This window comes from Zea mays, chromosome 2 (assembly GCF_902167145.1).
Source record: "Zea mays cultivar B73 chromosome 2, Zm-B73-REFERENCE-NAM-5.0, whole genome shotgun sequence".
Taxonomy (NCBI): Eukaryota; Viridiplantae; Streptophyta; class Magnoliopsida; order Poales; family Poaceae; genus Zea; species Zea mays.
Window position 1 is genome coordinate 241847885 of NC_050097.1, and position 6000 is coordinate 241853884.

Sequence of the window (6000 nt, forward strand, 5' to 3'; positions counted from 1 at the left end):
ATGACGAGAACGGAACAAGTGTACTGCATTAACCTATGGTCTTTGTGATATGTCTTCAGATAAACAGGTATAGCGGCACATAGATCTAAAGAACCTTCTAAAGAATAATACTGGTGCTCATAAAATACACCATGAATCTTTTTCATTTGTATGGATGACCATCCTGTTCTTCCAGTTTGATATGAATGTAGTAGTAAAAATTCCTAAATTTACTTCATTTGTTAGAGAGAGTTAGTTTGTACAGACTAATGTTACAGAAGGTTAGTTAGGCACAGGTTGGACAGCAGAATGAGAATAAGGAAAACAAAGAGTAAATCAAGATTCAGCAAATACAAGCCACCTGTGTAAAAATAAAGTTCTCTGGTTAAATATTTTTCACTTAACAGGAGGAACAAAGAAAGGGACCACCCAGGGGTCAACTCTTGAATGCTTTGGCATGTTACCTTGGACATAGATGCTCTCACCAGGTTTCATATCCAATTGACAGACCGCGCAAGCATGCAACTTGAACATATTTCCTGCTCGATAATTCATATTTAACCTGTGAACCAATTAAAATCGTTAGACTCCATTTATATGCAATGTATAGTTCAAATCTTGATGGCACTGGATGCATCTCCTGTCCTATTCTACGTACCCTGTTTTAAGAAAATACAATGTGAAAAAACATGAGTGAGCCTGCAAACATATGTAATACACAATCAGGCGTCAATGCTGAATTTTGTTGGCTTGACGCAAGGGTACATTTCCATTGTAACTGTGAGCAGTACCATTTGGAACACCATTAGCGGTTGCCTTGGCAGGATTTGCTTTAGCTGCTGGCTTTTCAGGGTTGTTAGAAGACAGGAGGTCATTTTGAGTGACAGAAGGAACTGGTGTAGGAGGCTAAAAATACGTGGTGGTAATGTTGCGCCAATATTATACGATGTTCATTCAATATTATACGATCTTCGATGAATGCTATTAGCACAAAAGGTAGACCTAGTGCTAGAGGCTCCTATGGGGGGAAGATATCCCCCGGGTCCACTGGAAGGTTAAAAGGACCTCGCGAAAGGCCCACGGGCCCAATAATTCGTAAGGTCATCCCTTCGTGGGCCTGGGGAGGCACGCCCGATAAAGTGGATTGACACAAGATTGGATTGAGGCAGGTCCGTACGACCCGATGAGTTTGAATGGCAACCGCAACAAGGATCCAACCTTCCCGCGCAGGGGCCTCATACCTCGGAACAGAGCGAAGATAGGTCGGCGGGATTATAGGAAGATAGGTTCAGTCGGTTCACTATTACTTAGGCTCACATTGTTATCATATCCACATGTAATGCCCCACGGTCGAGTATATAAGGCCTAGGGGGCATCCCCTCAAAAAGATCTCACTACTTAGCCATCTACCTAGTTCTCTAACATCCTCGATATTAGAGAACCTCCTTATAACCCACCACACAAAGTATTCACGCCAGGACGTAGGGTATTACGCATCTCAAAGCGGCCCGAACCTGTACAAAATTGTCCACTGTCTCTCGTGCATCTAGCGCGAACCATCGAGCTACAGTCGGTAACACCGTCCTACTCCAAAAAGCACCTCGATGGGCAACCCTGGGTGAGCGGTCGGACCCAAAACACCGACAGCTCCTACACGAATGAGGTCTAGGGAAGTAAAAAAACAAAGCAAGCCATCCTCCCACAAATGTGGAGAGGCTGCTTCGAATACTCAACCTGCACCAGGCATGTCCTTCTCAACTAAAGCAAGCAAGGAAAAAAATTTATGGTGCGACATGCTATCTAGTCACCAACCTCTGATCAAGGTCTGGTTAATAGACATCAGGAGCCATATAAAACTACAGATTGTCTCTAACACAGGATAGAAGCTATACATGTGAACTTCCCCTAGCATGCAGTTGTATTAGTAACAAAAGGCCTTTCTAGGGTGTAAAAACCATATTAAAGTAGAAAAATACTTAGGTTAAATTTCAATAGAGCATATGCAAAAATGTTCACATGTACCCAGCCTAGATGGTCGTCGGTCTCCTTGGTCCACTTGAAGATGGGCTTCACGCCATGTGTAAAAACTGAATGTTGGTGAAAACCTCACCTCTCCCGTTTGAAAGAAGTTTTGGACTCCAACAGAAATCAAGCATGCGAATAAGCCCAGACATACAACCCCCTGAACTTTCTCAGATTTGGAATGTTGTTTGTAATTCTTCTTTGCCATGATAGCTGAGAACATGGTTAGATAACTTTCCTTCTAAGGGCTTGCTTTAGACAAGCTTATAATCTGAAAGCAAGAAATGCATGAAGCGAGTAAGAATAATGTTGTAGTAGGATCCAGATTAGAAATACAAACACAGAAAAGCTTCCCATTTTCTGCACTAACAAGTCCCCACTACACATATTTGCTCATATCTTCCAAACTCTGATGAACAGTTTCAAACTCTAGTTTCACAAAAGTACAGTTGTCTAAGAAGAAAACAAACAAGGAGGAAACAAGAAAATAGTTGGACCCCACTTATGCAAATGCCAATTTTGACATACTCATGCCACAAGCATTTGTACTCAAAGTACGTTCTACCTGCATGATTTTCCTTTGTGTAAATATATGAGACAAGAAGTCATAAGAACTATAAGCACCAACTAAAATTAGATAAATATAACAATTCGGAGCATCCAAAGGCATGGTTTTTGGCAAGTACCTTTTACCAGTACTTGATCAGAGAACTCTACCGAGCATAAAAGCAGAGGCGGTCCTGCTACACTTCACAGACAGTGCCCAAAATGCCAAAAAACACCGAAGGAATATTTGGTTTCAAAGATCATTCAGAACCAAAAAAATTGCAGGCAGGAATAGGTTGTTCTGTTGGTCCCAAGCGAAGGCCCTTGAAATTGTCGTGTTTCCTCGGTTTCTACGAGATGCCGATAATTTTGTGCAGCACATAAGGGGGACTAAAATCAATCGATGATCGAGCAAACCTCGAAGCCTGAGATCCGGCTTGTCAGCTTGTGAGGGCAAGGACAAGGACGAGGCTAGGGTTACCGACTTACCATGACGTTGATGGGAGATGCGTCCGCCACGACGGGGTCGAGGCTCTTGAGCTTGATGAAGGTGAGGCACACGACCCACAAATGTGAAGACGAGACGATAGAGAAAAGGGAGATCGAGATCCAGGTCGTGGACCGGTATCTGGTCCCCATAGGCGCCGAAGCCAGGCGAAGCCGCGGGCCATGCGACGCCTGGTGGGCGAATCTGGGAGCGGGAGAGGTTGCGACGGGGAGAGGGGAACAAGCACCGAGGATGGGGCGAGCGCGGGATACCAGGGGCGATGGCTGGCGCGTGTGCGGCATGTCGGATGCAAGGAGGAAGACGCGTGCGGGGCGGCGGGGGCACGGTGATGCTGTGGACACCCTCATTGTACCCTTAAGGTGTAGTGGAGATGTCAAAACCTTCTGATAGTTGCTTTTTTCTGTCCATGAGCATATGGCAAATTCTCTGCATTTACCCAAATCATTGCAACTTCCTTCCCTCAAACCTCGCATTCAATTTTCAAATCTCACGAATTTGAACAAAGAAAGGAAATGAAAGGCTAGCAACCGCACATCCATTGGCCCCACTCCACTTCCATTCTCGTGCTGGAAGAGGCGAGAAGCCCAACAATGGCAGGGCGGTAGCGGCTGGTGGCAAAAGCATGGCTACTCCCTACCTCCCTCCTACTGTGTTAGTACTATAGCACTGCCCACAGCAACGAAGAAGCAAATGTCGCCACATCGTACGATATCGTAGCCGGACCACCATGGCGGCGTTGGGGGTGAGGCGAAGATTTGGAAGTCGCAGAATAGAGAAACAAGAACGTGTTGTGGAGAAGAAAGTGCTGGTACTGTACGCCGATATGTCGTCAGGAAAAGATTCCAATCGTATCGCAAATGCAGCTTAAAAAGTTTGAAACCCTAACTTGAACTGAATAGTAAGAATGAGGAAGAAATCAAATCTCAATCCCACCTCAACGGAAGCGCTTCGAAGCGGACACCATGATCATTGAGGTTTAGAACAGTCAGCGCTCGCCGCCGCAGCCTTCCTTTGCCTGGATGCCTCTGAGGGCACCGAGGATGGGGCGAGCGCGAGATGAAGTCGTGGATGCAGCTGTCACGACGGGGGAGGCGAGCGGGGCAGGGGCGCATCCGGGCGAGGGGCGCGTTAGCTGTGGACGCCTTCCATCGATGGTGCTCTGGATCTGGATTGCGTCGCGCGTGGGATTTGGCGGAAGCGCCGCGCGCGGGAATGGGGTTGCTCGGGCGCGACAAGGTCGGGCCGCGCGCGATTGGGGGCGAGATACGGAGGCGATAACTGGCGCGCGTGCGGCATGTCAGATGCGGGGAGGAAGACGTGCACGGGACGGCAGGGGCACGGTGATGCTGTGGACGCCCTCGTTGTACCCTTAAGGTGTAGTAGAGATGATGAAATGGCACCTAGCCAAGGCTGTCCACACTAGACTAGCGAGCGTTGAAACAAGGTGCAGCGGTGGACTCACGCTATCATTCAGTAGGACATCAGGAACGCTAGCAATAGCGTTGTATGGCATCAACACCATCTCGACTCTCAGTGCGTCCTCGCATGTAGTCGGATGAAAGTAGCAGTACAATAGATGAAGATGGTTGAATAAAATATATGGCAATTGATATAGAGTAGAAATTTAGAGTAAATATAAATGCGGAGGATTGTAGGATAGAATATAGAAGACCAGAATAGAATATTCTTTTTAGGTTACAAAATTAAGGTTTCATAAGCGCGGACAGTCTAACATAGCACTGCTGACCTAATTCCAGATCCAAAAGTTGTGGTTTTCCTTCTCTAACATTGGAAAACCAACCGCCATATTCTAAAAACTAATTAAGTAATATATATTTAGAAACCAACTGTCATAGCACTGCCTAAGGCCCCGTTTTTTCATTGGAATTGAATTCTATTTTAATAATTATAATTTAGATAAAACTAATTAAGTTCATATATTTATAAATTATTCTAAATCATATGAGAGAGATAGTTATATACTACATTTATGTTAAAGCGAAGCAAGTAGAAGAGTGTACTATAAATTGTATATCAGAAAAATTGCATGTAAATATATAGAATCAATTTCCATCTTATACCCTATGAATTTAAGATAGTCTTATACTCCCTCCGGTGCAGTAAAAGAAGTCATTCTGCGCGTGACCGAGCGTGCACAAAAAGAAGTCATAGCGCGCGTGGGTCTGGGATTTGGACGTTGTTGCCCCTAGTAATTGCACAAAAAAAGATGCATTTAAGAGGAATCGAACTTGAGACCTCCAGTCTAGAATGCCTTGGAGCTGCTGCAGCAACCAATCAAGCCTCATTGTTTTAGTGACGTTAATGCACCCATATCCCTATTTAATAGGGGCAAACAGGGAAAACTCTATGATAATTAATCACTCACTAGGTACATGCCCGTGCGTTGCCACGGAAGTAAAAAATTAATATAAAATATACATACGTAACGACAAACATCACTATGATATGCAAAATCCATTGGCAAAATATCACTGTAACACTAATATTATATTGACGATATAAATATGTAGTATTTTTATAAATACGTCGACCCAAATAGATTGAACTGATGTCGAACAAACATTTGATAAAATTTGATAAAACGCTAGTATACAACAATTACATGGAAACGAATCACATATACTATCATCGACCTCGATATCTCACAAATTCTTTGCCAAATACATATATACAAATTGGTACGAGTAAAAAACATGGTCAGTCCGTGCTGTGTTTATCTAGAATATTTTCATGTAAATGCACAGTCACTCCTAAACTGAATCTCAGTTCCGTTTACGCGTAGTTCCCATCTAGATTTTTCTTATGACATTTGAGCAGCACATTCTTGCATCTCCATAGATATATTTGATTGAGTCTTTGAGCTACACTTGCACAGGAATCACAAAAAAGTTGAGCGCTCCATTACTGCATTGAAGGGTATTTGC